Source organism: Schistocerca nitens, chromosome 4 (genome assembly GCF_023898315.1).
Source record: "Schistocerca nitens isolate TAMUIC-IGC-003100 chromosome 4, iqSchNite1.1, whole genome shotgun sequence".
NCBI classification, from domain to species: domain Eukaryota; kingdom Metazoa; phylum Arthropoda; class Insecta; order Orthoptera; family Acrididae; genus Schistocerca; species Schistocerca nitens.
Window position 1 is genome coordinate 972,006,960 of NC_064617.1, and position 19,941 is coordinate 972,026,900.

The following is a 19,941-nucleotide window of genomic DNA, read 5'->3' on the forward strand; positions in this document are numbered from 1 at the left end:
CAAGACCGTAGGATCCTACGCAGTGCCGTAGGGGACCGCACCGCCACTTCCCAGCAAATTAGGGACACTGTTGCTCCTGGGGTATCGGTGAGGACCATTCGCAACCGTCTCCATGAAGCTGGGCTACGGTCCCGCACACCGTTAGGCCGTCTTCCGCTCACGCCCCAACATCGTGCAGCCCGCCTCCAGTGGCGTCGCGACAGGCGTGAATGGAGGGACGAATGGAGACGTGTCGTCTTCAGCGATGAGAGTCGCTTCTGCCTTGGTGCCAATGATGGTCGTATGCGTGTTTGGCGCCGTGCAGGTGAGCGCCACAATCAGGACTGCATACGACCGAGGCACACAGGGCCAACACCCGGCATCATGGTGTGGGGAGCGATCTCCTACACTGGCCGTACACCACTGGTGATCGTCGAGGGGACACTGAATAGTGCACGGTACATCCAAACCGTCATCGAACCCATCGTTCTACCATTCCTAGACCGGCAAGGGAACTTGCTGTTCCAACAGGACAATGCACGTCCGCATGTATCCCGTGCCACCCAACGTGCTCTAGAAGGTGTAAGTCAACTACCCTGGCCAGCAAGATCTCCGGATCTGTCCCCCATTGAGCATGTTTGGAACTGGATGAAGCGTCGTCTCACGCGGTCTGCACGTCCAGCACGAACGCCGGTCCAACTGAGGCGCCAGGTGGAAATGGCATGGCAAGCCGTTCCACAGGACTACATCCAGCATCTCTACGATCGTCTCCATGGGAGAACAGCAGCCTGCATTGCTGCGAAAGGTGGATATACACTGTACTAGTGCCGACATTGTGCATGCTCTGTTGCCTGTGTTTATGTGCCTGTGGTTCTGTCAGTGTGATCATGTGATGTATCTGACCCCAGGAATGTGTCAATAAAGTTTCCCCTTCCTGGGACAATGAATTCACGGTGTTCTTATTTCAATTTCCAGGAGCGTATATTGTAATTATTCTACTATATATATATATATATATATATATATATATATATATATATATATATAATTGGTTTGTTTTGTAAATATTATTTGTACTTTTACGCTGGGTCTGGCCTAGGGAAAACTATGCTATCGCACAATTACATCGATAGGTTGTGTGGAGAACCAAGGTGTTTAGGATCTTTGGTAGTGTTAACTCTGCCGCGTGGAGCACGGGCAGAGCGGAGTCTGGCTGGAGTAGGGCGGTGGAGCAGGTGTGTTGTGTGACGCTCCCGCGAGTTGCCGCGCTTTCGGGGTTTGGCAGCATGTAATTGCGCTCGACTTGCTATGGTAGTTTCTGACACGGTGTCGCGGACGGGAAGCATTAGCTGGCGCACATCAAGAGCCCGTTTCGCCTGGTGGCCGTGTCGAGATGAAGGCGCGCCAACATCCAACTTCTGCAACAGCGACGGCCGACAATGAGTGACTGTCGCCACCTCCCCGATCGACGACTTCAAACCTTCAATCAACCAACAAGGAAGACTAAAAGCACCTAACTTTTAGAACTGTATGGCAGACCTCAGCTTTTCAAACTATTCCATTAGCAAAATACAGCAACTTAGCATGAACCTTTATTGCTCATTGTCTCAATTGCATTACCAAGTTGGGTCCCTTCCTTTTTCGATATGAACTCGAGTGTCGCTGAAATTCAAACGCCAGCATTAAAGTAATATCATTCGATTTCACTGCTTTAATTTGAAAGTTCAGTTAAAGTATTAATAGCTGGCTACAATATTTAGATTACACAAGCACAAATTAAGAGTGCGAGTTTTGTTACCATATTTTAGCTTACCTGTGTCTGCAGCTCAGCTTGGTACCTAGTAAATTTTACTATTGTTAATTGTTCAGAATCGTTTAATCCAAGTTCAAAGTTAAATCTCTTATTTCTAAATTGCGTAGATTCAAGTAGCTTTTGAAATGATTGTTGAGGTAGCTGAAATGATTGTTGAGGTAGCCCAAAACTAACTGTATTTTACTGAATTTCAATATGCTTCAGAAACAAAGTTCACTATTAATTTCAGTCACTAAATTAACTTTCAATTTTCCGGTTTTATTAATTCTTTTGCTAAATTAAGTCAGAGTGTAGCGAAATTTATTACTTCTCACAAACATTCAGTTTTCACATAACACGTGTCAACCTTCAGTTGCCACGCTTTTAGTGCTAATTATATGTAAAAAAACCTCTCTTTTCAGTTATTATAGTAGTTGTCCATAGGACTGGCGACCGTAATTTTCCCCAAATCTCAAATATCTAATTAACGCCAGTTAATTGTTAACGTAACGACCGCACATTTACTTTCTTCTTTAACTTTACCCCTTTTCAAAATTAATTTTCACCAATTTCATTTGCATTTTTCCTTTCATTAAGATGTAACCCTTTCCTCCCTCTTTACCGACAGATTAACTTCGGTGACGATTGCTTTTCCCAAATTTCCATTAGGTGGCACGTGGTTTAATTTTTCACTGTCATTAAGGTCGATAAGTTAGGGGGAGGTTACATGTTGACTGCTGTTCTTCGGTGACGAAGGCTCACAGTTGCACGCCAACACTGCAAATGGACTACCACGGAATGGCGACAGCTGGACTTTCCAGATGAATGAAATTTTACGCTCCTTAGCCAGGCTTTGGCATATACGACCTCGCAAATTATGGTCAGCAGGGTACAGGCCGAAGGAGGGAGCGTTACGTTCTGGAGAATGTTTTTGAGTCATTCCCTGGGTGATCACGCCATTCTGGAAGGCAAAATTCATCAGCACAAGCATTCATCTATGCTTAGGGTCCAAGTCTACCCCTACACGCAATTTGTTTTTTCTCGGAACATGTAACGTCTAGTAAGAAACAAAAACAACATATTATGTAGTAATTAGAAAATTAGATGTATCATATTGTGTCATTGTGTAAAATTATGTATTTTTTTTATTATTTATTTTTGAGAATGTCTGCGTCGGCGAGTAATAAAACCGCCACAGAAGATAAATGTTGAACAGAGATTACAAAAGGAACTAGTATATAATGCGTGATGTAAATTAAATTCTTTGTCTTCTTAATCTGGAAGTTGTGAGAGTAAGATCTCCTGTTGTTGTCGTGGAGAACGCGAATGTAGCATTCTTTTGTCGAGACTGGGAAATGTACGCCATTACGTGTGAATTCACACAGGTCTGTAATCAATGAGATATTTAAATGTTTTAATAGAGTTGTTTAAATGAAAACTTGTATTATTAATTGTTAAAGCTTGCTTGCCTATTATCCCATCCTGTTGAGACATTTTTCAGTTATATAAATATTATCTGTGGTGCTGAGCTGCGTGGAGAACGAAGAGCCGCTGCCGCGGCGTATTTAAACGACTTACAATATAGTCGAGCATACCGCAAGGAAGCGGTAAAATAATAGTAAAATAATATTATTTCTTTTAGCTCCCAGGCTGGCAGTGAAGATCAGCAGATTTTATGATGTGTTGCAGGTTGACGCGGGCTGCTGATAGGATATAATTTACAGTGCAAATAATTTAATGTACCTTCAAAATCTGATAGTAATCTTGCTGTGCTCCGTTCTGATCTGGCAAATTTTATAGTGATAACGTAATTTTTTTTATGAGAGTCTCATGTTCTTGGGCTAGTCGTGGTATGAAATAGTATTTCACCAAGAAATAAAATCCACTGCGAACTTGTGTTTTTGAACGATCATACGAACTGTACATCAGTGTTCATTAAAAGTAATTTCAACTTTTAATAACTATGAAGTAGGGAAGTTATATTGATCCTTAGCATGAGTTGCAGTTAAGAAAAATCGTTCTTTAAATTGTAGGCCAGATACAGAACAATAAGACTTCCATAGATACATTTTATTTTGCAAAAAGGTAACGATGATAAAGAGATTCAAAGCACAGCATTGTTAAAAGTATTTCACGTAACTCTTTCCATATATGCGTTGTTACGCCAATAATCAAAAAATAAATAAATAAACCAAAGAGCAACAATTTAAAACAATTCGAGAGAGTTGTGACGTGAAAAACAATGGCATGGACCAGCAGGACAACGCAACGTGTCACACAGCTCGTAGTTTGTGTGGTTCGAAGACCACCTTGATAGGTTTACCGTACTCCCTTGGCCACTCCCCGGCTTTAAACCCAACGGAGAATCTGAGGGACAACGTGGATCGGTCTGTTCACGCCTCGGATACTCAGCCCTGGAACCCAGTGCGGCTAGTCACGGCAATGGATTCGTGATGGGCCCACGTCACTTTCGCTACCTTCCAGAACCTCACTGACTCACTCCCTGCACATCACGCAGAGGTCTGCGCTGCAAAACTTGGCTATTCAGGCTTTCGACTGGTGGTCACTTTAATGTGACTGGAGAGTACTGGGTGATCAAAAAGTCAGTATAAATTTGAAAACTCAATAAAGCACGGAATAATGTAGATAGAGAGGTAAAAATTGACACACATGCTTGGAATGACATGGGGTTTTATTAGAATCGAAAAAAGACCCCATATTGCTAGACGCATGAAAGATCTCTTGCGCGCGTCGTTTGGTGATGATCGTGTGCTCAGGCGCCACTTTCGTCATGCTTGGCCTCCCAGGTCCCCAGACCTCAGTCCGTGCGATTATTGGCTTTGGGGTTACCTGAAGTCGGAAGTGTACTGTGATCGACCGACATCTCTAGGGATGCTGAAAGACAACATCCGACGCCAATGCCTCACCATAACTCCGGACATGCTTTTCAGTGCTGTTCACAACATTATTCCTTGACTACAGCTATTGTTGAGGAATGATGGTGGACATATTGAGCATTTCCTGTAAAGAACATCATCTTTGCTTTGTTTTACTTTGTTATGCTAATTATTGCTATTCTGATCAAATGAAGCGCCATGTGTCGGACATTTTATGAACTTTTGTATTTTTTTGGTTTTAATAAAACCCCATGTCATTCCAAGCATGTGTGTCAGTTTATACCTCTCTATCTACATTACTCCGTGCTTTATTCAGTTTTCAAATTTTTACTGACTTTTTGATCACCTGGCATATAATTCAACAGTTGTAAGGTGGCTATAATTTCGCACCTTACAAGCACCCATACACATACTTTGCCATGATCTACAAACACAATTAGGTATCATCTGATAGGTTGTACATCGTATATATGAATATACAGGGTGATTCAAAAAGAATACCACAACTTAAAAATGTGTATTTAATGAAAGAAACATAATATAACCTTCTGTTATACATCATTACAAAGAGTATTTAAAAATGTTTTTTTTTCACTCAAAAACAAGTTCAGAGATGTTCAATATGGCCCCCTTCAGACACTCGAGCAATATCAACCCGATACTCCAACTCGTTCCACACTCTCTGTAGCATATCAGGCGTAACAGTTTGGATAGCTGCTGTTTAATACACCACCTATCAGGAGGTTTAACACCATACTTCGTTCGAAATGCACGCTGAACAACTGTCGTCGATTCACTTCTGCTGTACTCAATAACACAAAAAGCTTTCTGTTGAGCGGTCGCCATCTTAGCATCAACTGACACTGACGCCTAGTCAACAGCGCCTCAAGCGAACAAATGTACAACTAAATGAAACTTTATAGCTCCCTTAATTCGCCGACAGATAGTGCTTAGCTCTGCCTTTTGTCGTTGCAGAGTTTTAAATTCCTAAAGTTGTGGTATTCTTTTTGAATCACCCTGTATAAAGGAGACTGACATTGTCATGTATGCCTTGTAAATAATTGTTAAAGCTTATTGCATGAAAGGTGACGGAGTGTCTTTATTATCAGAACGGCGTTATGAATGATTGCTTATACTACCATAGGTTTGAACGCCAGTGGAGATGAACTCAAGCGTTAGTCCTGCTTAAGCACAGGAAGTAGCTATACGCTCGTTGTGACATCTGAGCTGTGGGGCACAACAGGGTGGCGGCCGACCGCTGTTGTAGTAGGGCCAAAGGTGAGAGGAACGAAGAAGCGGCACCTCGAAAACCACGCAGGCTGCGTTATTTCCAAGGATTTTTACTCAGAAGTGTACCATTTACGAATACAGGTTTTTCCTCACAAACTTTCCGAGCTGGACGGCAAAAGACTAAAATACGGTTGGTCGGCGTTCGGAAGAATCTGTAGAGAGGGAGAATATTCCGTGGTTTCGGGAACATGATTCGTTTTCAGAATTACGATGGTGGGGAGCTGATCCTTGCTGGGAAGCCAGCAGTGGAGAGACGCGGTCTTCCGTTGTGAACTCCCATGTGTGACGGTCGCTCAATATCAGCTATGTTGGTAAAGACGGAGTTGCTGTCTTTGCTCTCAGGACAGTTTATAGTTAGAACAGTTAGGAACTGTACCGTTCCGAACCTATACGATTCTGGACTTCACCTCTGGGTTGGAAGTCGTCGTTGAGTACGCAGCGTTCAATAATTGAGAGCACTTCCTCTGCCTGTATTTACATTGAGACGTTATCTGAACTCCGTCCTTGTGGTTGGGAGTTCACGTTTCTCGTCTATAGAACACAGAGAGGAGAAGACAGTATTAGAGTACATTAGTCAGAGGACCGCCTTCTGCCGTCCTAGTGTTTGAAAGAGTTTATTTGTGGCTGCAGTTCTTCCATCGTCGCAGACGAGTACGACAACCATCACTTCGACGCACCAGACGCAGCACATACGGTGATATCGCAAACTGCTTCGGCTTATTAGGGCTATAAAAGCTAAACAGATGTGATCACGTTAGTTTACTTCCACTGAGGTTCCACACCACCGTAGATCATCTTTGAAAGTAGTGTCTTCTAGTGTTTGTTACGTGGATGGTGTCAGTCATTTCGCGTTATGATATTAGATCGCGCAGTCATAATAAGGGGCAGAGTTGGGCAATTGATTAGAAATTGCTCTTAGGAAATGTAAACTTTGTAATATAGAGGTTTTTTTAAAAAAACCACAATAAATATATAAGCAGGAACAACGTTTATCATTCAGTAGGATTAGTTGCCTTCACCATTCATTCATGTTTAGATTGTAATTTATAGAATTAAGAGATCATAAGATCTGCTTCAGGGGGCAGTCAGACAGGGCCAAATCTTCATTTTAGCATTTATTATCTACCGTTGAGCACAATCATTTTACACCCGCCTGGAGTAGCATCTTGGACAATGTGTCACAAAACAAACACTAACAACATAAGCGATATTCAATACAATCGGAGAATGAACAAATGATTGTGCACGCCTATCGATGCGTACGTGTTAATAAAATAATGTCCATTTCAAAATGATCTGACACATAGATGTATATGCTGAAAGGATTGTGCCTGTGTATTGAGAGCCATCGTGCGACGCATCTCCCGTATGAAATTGACTGTAGATCACAACTGAAAACGTTCGTTGTAAAAATAAATGCAGAGATTGTTGCCACGAATAATCATAAAAAATGTAAACGTTCAGCATTTCGTGAGCCAGTTACAGCAACAAATTTTATCGACATATTCATGCCTGAGAGGTAAAGGTGCGTAAGTCCAATTTCCCCATTTCGACGTAAGAGTACGTTCAAAACTTAAATAGTTCGTCATTCACAAAATTACCGGAGATATTACAAATGACTTGTAAAACCTCAGGTAAATTTTGTAAACAGTGAATGTGACTCAAATGGCTCTGAGCACTATGCGACTTAACTTCTGAGGTCATCAGTCGCCTAGAACTTAGAACTAATTAAACCTAACTAACCTAAGGACATCACACACATCCATGCCCGAGGCAGGATTCGAACCTGCGACCGTAGCGGTCGCTCGGCTCCAGACTGTATCGCTTAGAACCGCACGGCCACTCCGGCCGGCAAACAGTGAATGTGTTAAGTTCAAATACAGGTCATTCGAAGAAAGAGTAGAACGAAGATGTTGCAGGTTTGCATATATTTTCGAAATGTTCTTTTCCCCGGAACAATGCATCTGTGCTTAACAATAGAATCATCACCTCATGACCGAACGAAGCCTTCAAACGCGTCTTAAAGAAAACAGAATTAAAGTTAGTGACTGGTTACTTGGTCTTTTCGGTTGGATTAGAAACACACGCATACGTGTAGCGTCGGATTCATAGCGCGTTTGTAATACCCCCATTCTGCTAGCTTTGTTGACGGAGGGCAGCAGTCCTTGCTGCACTCCATGATCGAGTTTATGACTTAACTGGGCGTGCACACATTTAACACCGCTTATATCGGCCATAGGCTAAAGAGCGATCGTCACACTTCTTCCACAAATGGCACAGTGTGTAGGTGTGAATAAATAAGGTCTTACTTCGAAATGCAGAAATTGGACTTACACCGCTTTACCTCTCAGGTAATAATTACAGACTTAGGGATTCTACCGTTAATTCTGTTTTCGATACAACCGTTTGGTTTTATATGGCTGATACAGAAATTGTAAACGTAAAATTGTAATTATTGCCAGAAGCAAATGAATTGTCTCTCCGTATCAGATAACGTTGAGCAACTATTAACTGTTGGTTTGTCAGTGCTCGCACATTCAATTGCTGATAGTCTTGGAACTGTGTGACACGCCCAAAAATTTGGGTAAATAATGAAAAAGTAATGAATCGTTACTTGGATCGTACAATACGGTACCTGCTATAAAGTAACTATATGATTAAGTGGCGTGACACGAGCCGGACAACAATTGGAACTTACTACACCGTGCACAATAATATTCTGTTTCGTCGTACTCGCCCTGGTAGCGATAATTGGACTCTCTGCATACCTGATGTAACTTTCTTTAAAAGTTATATAATAAACTTTACGATAAAGTGTAACGTTCTTTAAAAAAACGAAATAATAAACTTTACGATTACACTGAATGAATGTCTGATGTGTGGAATGAGTACTGAACTTGAATTGTCGCGTTGCGTGTTGTACGTGCAAGTTGTGTGCTTACTGTGTGTTATTGTTAGCAAAACGTTACACGAATTGATTGGGAAATTCAACTCCCAATACTAATAAAGAAACACAGTCACTGCAAAATACAGTCACCGCCCTAGTCACTGAATCAGCTGGCCCTGTTCAAAACTGATAATTTTGGTCCCTGTGCACATAACAAATAAATTAAACTGTCTTATCTCTAAAGCAGCAACGGTGGAACGCGATATATTCTGGACTCCCGCAAAAAATATGAATGCTTAACAGTGTGCAGTGCTGAAAATAATACCTGAAATGCACATGACATTATTTTGGCTGATAAATGACAACATTTAAGAAAATCCATCTTCTTTAAAAAATGTATGACCTGGACAGGGAGGCAGAACTGATTATGGAGAATTACTGAGGTTTTTTTTAGGAAAATTATATTGCAAGTTAGGTTTGGCTTTTCAAAAACATCTGACAAATGAAGTTACATTACTCACAATTGACTCACAAACAATGAGATTTAAACAGCAAGTCTTATCTAACTTCACTAATCCAACATAAATGCAAATCATAAAATTACGCGTAGCTCTGTTAACAAATGTTAAAAGCATTACAAAAATGAAATATCTAACTAGCTTTTTTATCAAAACCGTTCACGTACATTCTGGGGTTACTCAACAATTAAAAATTGAAGGGGTCGGAGAGATATAGTCATAAGCCACATCAAACTAGTTTTGAGATACAGCGAGGTCTGAAAATGTTTAATACAAAATAGAAACTTTATTTCTACTGCAAAACTTGCTTAACACTTGTGAAGCATGTTGTTAAATAGTCAACTCTCTGCATGCTATAAAATATTAATTTTAGAATGATTCTAATTAAGATGTAGTCAATGGTGACTTATGACTATATCTCCCAAACAATTGCTTAAAACATAAAGTATGAATTTGTAAGGTTTTATTTTAACTACTCTTACACAGCAATCAGAATATATAATTTTTACACATTAATATATACATATCAGGTATCTGAGATGTATAAATTGCTTTTTCATTGCTACAGTTACATCAAGGAAGTTCCTCTACCTCATCATTGTACACGTTATTTCCAGTACATGACCGAAAGAAATCTTGATTTGCTGCAGGTATGTATGGCATAAGAGACAGTACATCATCAATTTTTTCCTGGTTAATTGGTAGTGGCTTTCTGTACTTTATTGGCAGCTGATATGGATTTGGTTCGACTAGCCTTCCTTTCTTTTTGACACAAATATCCACTGACATGAAAGCTCCTATGTCTGAATAAGAGTGCCTTACACTTAGCTTGAAGGGATCTTCAGACTCAAACTCAAATTGAGTAGCTTCACTGAAATGGTGGGGATCTCCGGACGTGGATTTTGTACATTTTGAGATCAATGTCTTCAGGCTTTCCAAACTTCTGAAGTCTTCTCTTTCCATTTTAGTTACAATGAAATGTTTTGGACTCGCAGGTTTTATTACTTCTGCCCATTCATCTGGAGTGTACACTATTGGACGTCTGTTTGTTGCATACCGTTCAATGCGACCAAAATCACGATCGCAAGGTAGCGTGGTGTGACCTACCACAGGGAAGTAATGCTGGACAGAATCAAATCTTTTGGTAGCAACAAGGGACCTTTCTAAAGCAATAACAGTCCAATTCTTTGCCTGACCCTTGCAGTTGTCTGTGATTATGTGGAGATGTTTTGTCTGAGGATTAGTTATCTCCAAGTGCTTCAATAAGCAGCTCCCAACCTCATCTGAACCCCGTCCTCCATCTTTCTCGCTCCACAGAAACATATAACCCTTATTTGATCCACAGTCATGGATACCATAGTTGTATGTCCATATTTTCCTCTTGTAAAATGCCGGACCAACTGTTAGTTTAGATGTGGGGAACGTCTGCTGCATATCCATTGCTATCACATGATGCTCTTTCGAATTTTCTTTAGCCAGATCAGTTAAAGACGCAATCATATTTTGTCCTCTGTCAGCCTTTTTGAGATGCAGTTCATATTGTTGTTTCTTTTCTGTGACTTCTTCTGCACATAATTCTGGGTTATTTATTGCAATTAGAAATCCATCACATTTTGAACAGGTGTCACTTTTTGGTAGTTTGAAGCCTATGTTAAATTCAGATACGAAAATTTCTTTGAATTTACTTTCAGATACTGCAGGAACCTGCTTTTCCTTGCAGTATTCTGAGTATTTATCTCGAAATAAGGAAGCAGTTGTGAGATCACAATCCAAATACACTTTATTGGGGTTATGTTGCCTACTGTAATGACTGTTATATTTCGGTATGGCGTTGAGAAATTCTCTAACACTTTGTACAGCTTCGTCTTGAAATTTATGTGGGTAGTTTCCATGTTTTCCTGAAAGAAAAAAAAGATGAGCTTATATCCTCTTCCTAATAGAAATATTTGTATAGTACTCAGATTGAGTACATCCTTAACTTATAGAACAGAGTAACATACAAACCTCTTCCATCTTCTTTTGGCACTGCAAATCCCTGCTTCATTTGATGTTGCAAATTCCTCACTCTTAGTGCATGTATCAGTAAGCCATGAACCCTTAGGAAAGCTTCCTTGCAGATCATGACTTCTATTCCGCATACCCTCACATTATAAGAAAATGTAACATTCCTGGATGATACTTTCTTGGAAGTCTTTTTTGGAGAGCTTTGAAAGAAATTATGACAAATATAACAAAATGAAATAAATATACAAAATATTAAACCATTTTTATTTCAATAGTGAACAAACCTCCACTTTTTCGGTTCCATTTTCATACAGCTCATCAGGTAAGCATTCTGGGCATTAAAGTTTCCTATGTCCCAAAACGAATGAAAAATGTTTTCTTCCTCTCCACGCAGTTTTGTGAAGCATTTATTTGAACAAGTACAGGGACTTCCTATAGTAGCAGTCTTGTGGGTTTTTAAAGACTTATACTGCTGACCAGCATTTCGTCGACATTTTGCTTTATTTTTCTTCCACTGATCAACAGACATACTGAAAGAATGACGATACAGCTTTCTGGTGCTCCGCAGTATTCAGCATCACAATACAAGGACAAACAGATGATTAACTCAATAGATTACAGACTGGCTGCACCAATGGAGAATAAAACCGAACCCAACTAAGACACAAACCATACCATTCACACATAGAAACCTGTCCCAAAAAGGAAAACAACGAAGACATGACATCACGCTCACTCTATCGTGTTGATGTATGGGTGTTGTTGCTATGATAATGGTACGATTCCAACGTTCCGACGCCGATGGTACAGCAGGTTGGTGAGAAGTTGCAACACGTTGGAATAGAATGGTGGACGGATATACACTCCTGGAAATTGAAATAAGAACACCGTGAATTCATTGTCCCAGGAAGGGGAAACTTTATTGACACATTCCTGGGGTCAGATACATCACATGATCACACTCACAGAACCACAGGCACATAGACACAGGCAACAGAGCATGCACAATGTCGGCACTAGTACAGTGTATATCCACCTTTCGCAGCAATGCAGCCTGCTATTCTCCCATGGAGACGATCGTAGAGATGCGGAATGTAGTCCTGTGGAACGGCTTGCCATGCCATTTCCACCTGGCGCCTCAGTTGGACCAGCGTTCGTGCTGGACGTGCAGACCGCGTGAGACGACGCTTCATCCAGTCCCAAACATGCTCAATGGGGGACAGATCCGGAGATCTTGCTGGCCAGGGTAGTTGACTTACACCTTCTAGAGCACGTTGGGTGGCACGGGATACATGCGGACGTGCATTGTCCTGTTGGAACAGCAAGTTCCCTTGCCGGTCTAGGAATGGTAGAACGATGGGTTCGATGACGGTTTGGATGTACCGTGCACTATTCAGTGTCCCCTCGACGATCACCAGTGGTGTACGGCCAGTGTAGGAGATCGCTCCCCACACCATGATGCCGGGTGTTGGCCCTGTGTGCCTCGGTCGTATGCAGTCCTGATTGTGGCGCTCACCTGCACGGCGCCAAACACGCATACGACCATCATTGGCACCAAGGCAGAAGCGACTCTCATCGCTGAAGACGACACGTCTCCATTCGTCCCTCCATTCACGCCTGTCGCGACACCACTGGAGGCGGGCTGCACGATGTTGGGGCGTGAGCGGAAGACGGCCTAACGGTGTGCGGGACCGTAGCCCAGCTTCATGGAGACGGTTGCGAATGGTCCTCGCCGATACCCCAGGAGCAACAGTGTCCCTAATTTGCTGGGAAGTGGCGGTGCGGTCCCCTACGGCACTGCGTAGGATCCTACGGTCTTGGCGTGCATCCGTGCGTCGCTGCGGTCCGGTCCCAGGTCGACGGGCACGTGCACCTTCCGCCGACCACTGGCGACAACATCGATGTACTGTGGAGACCTCACGCCCCACGTGTTGAGCAATTCGGCGGTACGTCCACCCGGCCTCCCGCATGCCCACTATACGCCCTCGCTCAAAGTCCGTCAACTGCACATACGGTTCACGTCCACGCTGTCGCGGCTTGCTACCAGTGTTAAAGACTGCGATGGAGCTCCGTATGCCACGGCAAACTGGCTGACACTGACGGCGGCGGTGCACAAATGCTGCGCAGCTAGCGCCATTCGACGGCCAACACCGCGGTTCCTGGTGTGTCCGCTGTGCCGTGCGTGTGATCATTGCTTGTACAGCCCTCTCGCAGTGTCCGGAGCAAGTATGGTGGGTCTGACACACCGGTGTCAATGTGTTCTTTTTTCCATTTCCAGGAGTGTATATATATATGCTGCTCGGTATCCTGGACGACATCTTCCAATTGTCCGGACCGTTCGTCGGATACTTACGTTATTTAAGGAAACAGGAAGTGTTCAGGCACATGTGAAACGTTAACCACGACCTGGAACAAATGAGGTGTTTTAGCTGCTGTCGCGGCTAATCCGCACGTCAGTAGCAGACAAATAGCCCGAGAATCGGTAATCTCAAAAACGTCGCTGTTGAGAATGCTATATCAACATCTATTGCACCCGTACCATATTTCTATGCACCAGGAATTGCATGGCGACGACTTTGGACGTCGTGTACAGTTCTGCCACTGTGCACAAGAGAAATTACGGGACGATGACAGATTTTTTGCACGCGTTCTATTTAGCGACGAAGCGTCATTCACCAACAGCGGTAACGTAAACCGGCATAATATGCACTATTGGGCAACGGAAAATCCACGATGGCTGCGACAAGTGGAACATCAGCGACCTTGTCGCGTTATGCATGGTGCGGCATTATGGGAGGAAGGATAATTGGCCCCCATTTTATCGATGGCAATGTAAATGGTGCAATGTATGCTGATTTCCTACGTAATGTTCTACTGATGTTACTACAAGATGTTTCACTGCATGACAGAATGGCGATGTACTTCCAGCGTGATGGATGTCCGGCACATAGCTCCCGTGCGGTTGAAGCAGTATTGAATAGCATATTTCATGACAGGTGGGTTGGTTGTCGAAGCACCATACCATGGCCCGCACGTTCACCGGATCTGACGTCCACGGATTTCTTCCTGTGGGGAAAGTTGAAGGATATTTGCTATCGTGATCCACCGACAACGCCTGACAACAAGCGTCAGCGCACTGTCAATGCATGTGCGAACATTACAGAAGGCGAATACTCCCTGTTGAGAGGAATGTCGTTACACGTATTGCCAAATGCATTGAGGCTGACGGACATCATTTTGAGCATTTGTTGCATTAATGTGGTATTTACAGGTAATCTCGCTGTAACACCATGCGTTCTCAGAAATGATTAGTTCACAAAGGTACATGCATCACATTGCAACAACCGAAATAAAATGTTAAAACGTATCTACGTTCTGTATTTTAATTTAAAAAACCTACCTGTTACCAACTGTTGGTCTAAAATTGCCAGCCATATGTTTGTGACTATTACAGCGTCATCTATCACAAAGCGAAAAAAGTGGTCCAACTAAATCATTCATATTTCTTTACGTACTACACGAATATGTAATAAAAAATGTGGGTTCCTGTTTTTAAAAAACGCAGTTGATATCCGTTTGACGTATGGCAGCGCCATCTAGCGGGCCAACCATAGCGCCATCTGGTTTCCCCCTTCAAGCTAGACGAGTTTCTTTCTATGTAGTTTTTTCGTTTGATGCTTATTTCGTGAGATATTTGGCCCGGTCACGATCAGTGGACCACCCTGTATACCTAGACCTAGCTACAGAAAAAACAACAACATTAATTCAACTGACACACACTACTTTAACAATGACCGGAATGTAAAATTAGAAAAACGAAGAAAAAATCATTACTGCTTTATAACACCAGCAAAAGTACATGCATAATATACAAATTTACACCGAAACTATAAAATAAAGCTACAGCATATGCACAATACAAAACTTTGTACCAAAAATGTAAAATTTAAAATCTGTCTTCTCTGTATACGTACACTAAACAAAAGCATAATTACTAAATATAACTGTAATAACCAAAACAAAACACACTGAGAAAGCAATCAAAACTTAAAAATTGTGAATAGAAGTGATTTAAGTTAGAGCTAAGATAGCAATCAGAAAATAAAATAAATAAGTGTCGTGCGACTAGGGCCTCCCGTCGGGTAGACCGTTCGCCTGGTGCAGGTCTTTCGATTTGACTCCACTTTGGCGACTTGCGCGTCGATGGGGACGAAATGGCTCTAGGTCATCAGTCCCCTAGAACTTATAACTACTTAAACCTAACTACCCTAAGGACATCACACACATCCATGCCCGAGGCAGGATTGGAACCTGCGACCGTAGCGTTCGCGCGGTTCCAGACTGAAGCACCTAGAACCTCTCGGCCACAGCGACCGGCCGATGGGGATGAAATGATGATGATTAGGACAGCACAGGACCCAGTCCCTGAGCGGAGAAAATCTCCGACCCAGCCGGGAATCGAATCCGGGCCCTTAGGACTGACATTCTGTCGCGTTGACCACTTTTTTTTTTAAGAAAAGAAATGGGGTAAAGGTGGTTTGAAGCTCAGACTGAGGCTTCAGCCTACTCTTTTTTTTTCCAGTGTCAGACTTACAACCTTTGCTGACATACATTTGGTATATTACCGTATAAATTTTGTCTACAATGTCAAAATGTTGACAAACAGTGGCTAATTAGAAAACTAATTAAGTAAGGAAATGAATAAAACTGAAAATGTTCAAATGAAAAAGACATGAAGACATCGCGGATAGTGCAAATAGAAAAGAAACATGCTCCTCTAGCAATGAAATGAAATTCGTGTCGGGGTGTAACGCCGGAAATGCATATCCTCCTATTTCCATCTATTGTACTGTAAGTTTTTTCCTTATTATGTTACCTGAATATATGACCTTTCTGTGCCTTTATATATTGTAATTGTTTTACTATTTGTATATATATATATATATATATATATATATATATATATATATATATATGCATTTATGTCGATGTATAATTGGTTTGTTTCGTAAATATTATTTGTATTTTTATGCTGGGTCTTGCCTAGGGAAAACTGCTATCGAACGATTACATCGATAGGTCGTGTGAAGAATCAAAGTGTGTAGGATCTTTGGTAGTGTTAACTCTGCCGCGTGGAGCGCGGGCAGGGCAGTTGGAGTCTGGCTGGAGTAGGGCGGTGGAGCAGGTGTGTTGTGTGACGCTCCCGCGAGTTGCCGCGCTTTCGGGGTTTGGCAGCATGTAATTGCGCTCGACTTGCGATGATAGTGTCTGACATGGTGTCGCGGACGGGAAGCATTAGCTGGCGCACATCAAGAGCCCGTTTCGTCTGGTGACCGTGTCGAGAAGAAGCCGCGCCAACATCCAGCTTCTGCAACAGCGACGGCCGACAATGAGTGACTGTCGCCACCTCCTCGATCCACGGCTTCAAACCTTCAATCAACTAACAAGGAAGACTAAAAGCACGTAAAGTTTCAGAACTGTATGGCGGACCTCAGCTTTTCAAATTGTTCCATTTGCCTCGCAAAATTACAGCAACTTAGCATGAACCTTTGTTGCTCATTGTCCCAATTGCATTACCAAGCAGGGTCCCTTCCTTTTCCGAAATGAACCCGAGTGTCGTTGAAATTCAAACGCCAGCATTAAAATAATATAATTCAATTTCACTCCTTTAATTTCAAAGTTCAGTTAAAGTATTTATAGCTGGCTACAATATTTAGATTACACGAGCACAAATTAAGAGTGCGAGTTTTGTTAGCATATTTTAGCTTACCTGTGACTGCAGCTCAGCTTGGTACGTACTAAATTTTACTATTGTTAATTATTCAGAATCATTTAATTCAAGTTCAAAGTTAAATCTCTTGTTTCTAAATTGCGTAGAGTCAAGTTACTTTTGAAATGATTGTTGAGGTAGTCCAAGACTAACCGTATTCTGCTGGATTTCGATGTGCTTCAGAAAGAAAGCTCACTATTAACTTCAGTCACTAAATTAACTTTCGATTTTCCGGTTTTATTAATTCTTTTGCTAAATTAAGTCAGAGTGTAGCGAAATTTATTACTTCTGACAAACTTTCAGTTTTCACACTACACGTGTCAACCTTCAGTTGCCACGCTTCTAGTGCTAATTATATGTGTAATAACCTTTCTTTTTCAGTTACTATAGTAATTGTCCTTAGGACTGGCGACCGTGATTTCCCCCAAATCTCAAATATCCAATTACCGCTAGTTAATTGTTGACGTAACGGCCGCAAATTTACTTTCTTTATTAACTTTACCCCTTTTCAAAATTAATTTCCACCAGTTTCATTTGCATTTTTCCTTTCATTTAGATGTAACCCTTTCCTCCCTCTTTACCGACAGATTAACTTCGGTGACGATTGCTTTCCCAAATTTCCCGTTAGGTACACGCGGTTTCATTTTTCACTGTCATTAAGGTCGATAAGTGAGGGGGAGGTTACATGTCGACCCGTTCTGAAGACGTTGGTGTAAGACTGGGTCGTCTTCTCGAAATTAGCTAAGGATCCGTGAAGTGTGATCGATGTCTATCACGGCTTCTTCGTCTATCTCATCTCTCACCCGTCACACCCCATCTGGCCGGCGGGTCGGTAAATGTAATTCGCAGGTAACTAGCGAAGTCTTGCCTATATTTCTTATGCTGTTGCAGCTTCGTGTGCCCATCCAGGAGAAAATGTCAAAAATCCGTTTTGTCCTTTTCCGATTCGTTATAGACGTAGCTCACAACGACTCAGCTACCGGGGGCAGACAATCGGAAAATGAGACGTTGTGAGTAGCTTTAAGACTAGTGAATTAGTTTGTATTTAAGCTAGAAACTAAGAAACAATGTAACAAGAAAAAATGGGATTACAATATCCACCTTTGGCTCTCAGTGGCCCGTAGTCAACTGTATGAATATCAGTTTGTGACTGTTTTGCGTAAGTCCTTCGTGGTGCACTTTTTTAATTTTTTTTTCATTTTGAGTCTGTCAGTTGAAAAGTACCGAGAAAAATGGCAACTATGCTGAGACGAAACTGCACGATACCAAGGTGAATCGCTATTTTTATTTTTTCGGTGTCTCTAAAATCGGGTACTCACAGAAGCGGCCTCGCATGGCAATACGTGGAGCAAAGATCTATGTTCCTTACAAGGGAACCTCCCCATCGCACCCCCCTCAGATTTAGTTATAAGTTGACACAGTGGATAGGCCTTGAAAAACTGAACACAGATCAATCGAGGAAACAGGAAGAAGTTGTGTGGAACTATGAAAAAAATAAGCAAAATATACAAACTGAGTAGTCCACGTGCACGATATGGAACATCAAGGATAGTCTGAGCTCAGGAGCGCCGTGGTCCCGTGGTTAGTGTGAGCACCGGCGGAACGAGAGGTCCTTGGTTCAAGTCTTCCCTCAAGTAAAAAGTTTATTTTCTTTATTTTCGCGAAGTTATGATCTGTCCGTTCGTTCATTGACGCCTCTGCTGACTGTAATAAGTTTAGTGTCTGTGTTTTGCGACCGCACCGCAAAACCGTGCGATTAGCAGACGAAAGGACGTGTCTCTCCAATAGGAATCGAAAACATTTGATCGCAAGGTCATAGGTCAACCGATTCCTCCACAGGAAAACACGTCCGATATATTCTATACGACACAGGTGACGGCATGTGCGTCACATGACAGAAATATGTTGTCGACCCACCTAACTTGTACGCTAAAGAGATTCTCCAATTGAACACTTACGATAACAAATAATGTCTCCATCATAATAGGCCTCCAAACCTAACTGAGGCTTATCACTGCCCCTTACAATAGCAATAGTTAACCAACTATTACCAGTTTGGTTTTCTCGTGGATGTGATAATCACTCCCAAAAAATTGATGAAAACATAAGAGTTTGTCACATAAACTGCAACAAATGAATACAACAGTTTCACAGTCGCACAGTTTTCCCTGTGCTCTGTCAAAATGTTTTTAACGTTTTCAAAATTTTCCGCGTGTAGACCGTCAAATCCTACAATGTCAAACCAAATCTGAACATGTCCTGGAATTTTGGAGAGCGAAGTTGACTATGTGTGAGTGCCTGAACTTTGATGATTGTTGTTGTTGTTGTCTTCAGTCCTGAGACTGGTTTGATGCAGCCCTCCATGCTACTCTATCCCGTGCAAGCTTCTTCATCTCCCAGTACCCACCGCAACCTACATCCTTCTGAATCTGCTTAGTGTATTCATCTCTCGGTCTCCCTCTACGATTTTTACCCTCCACGCTGCCCTCCAATAGTAAATTGGTGATCCCTTGATGCCTCAGAACATATCCTACCAACCGATCCCTTCTTCTAGTCAGGTTGTGCCACAAACTTCTCTTCTCCCCAATCCTATTCAATATTACCTCGTTAGTTATGTGATCTACCCATCTAATCTTCAGCATTCTTCTGCAGCACCACATTTCAAAAGCTTCTATTCTCTTCCTGTCCAAAGTATTTATCGTCCATGTTTCACTTCCATACATGGCTACACTCCATACAAATACTTTCAGAAACGACTTCCTGACACTTAAATCTATACTCGATGTTAACAAATTTCTCTTCTT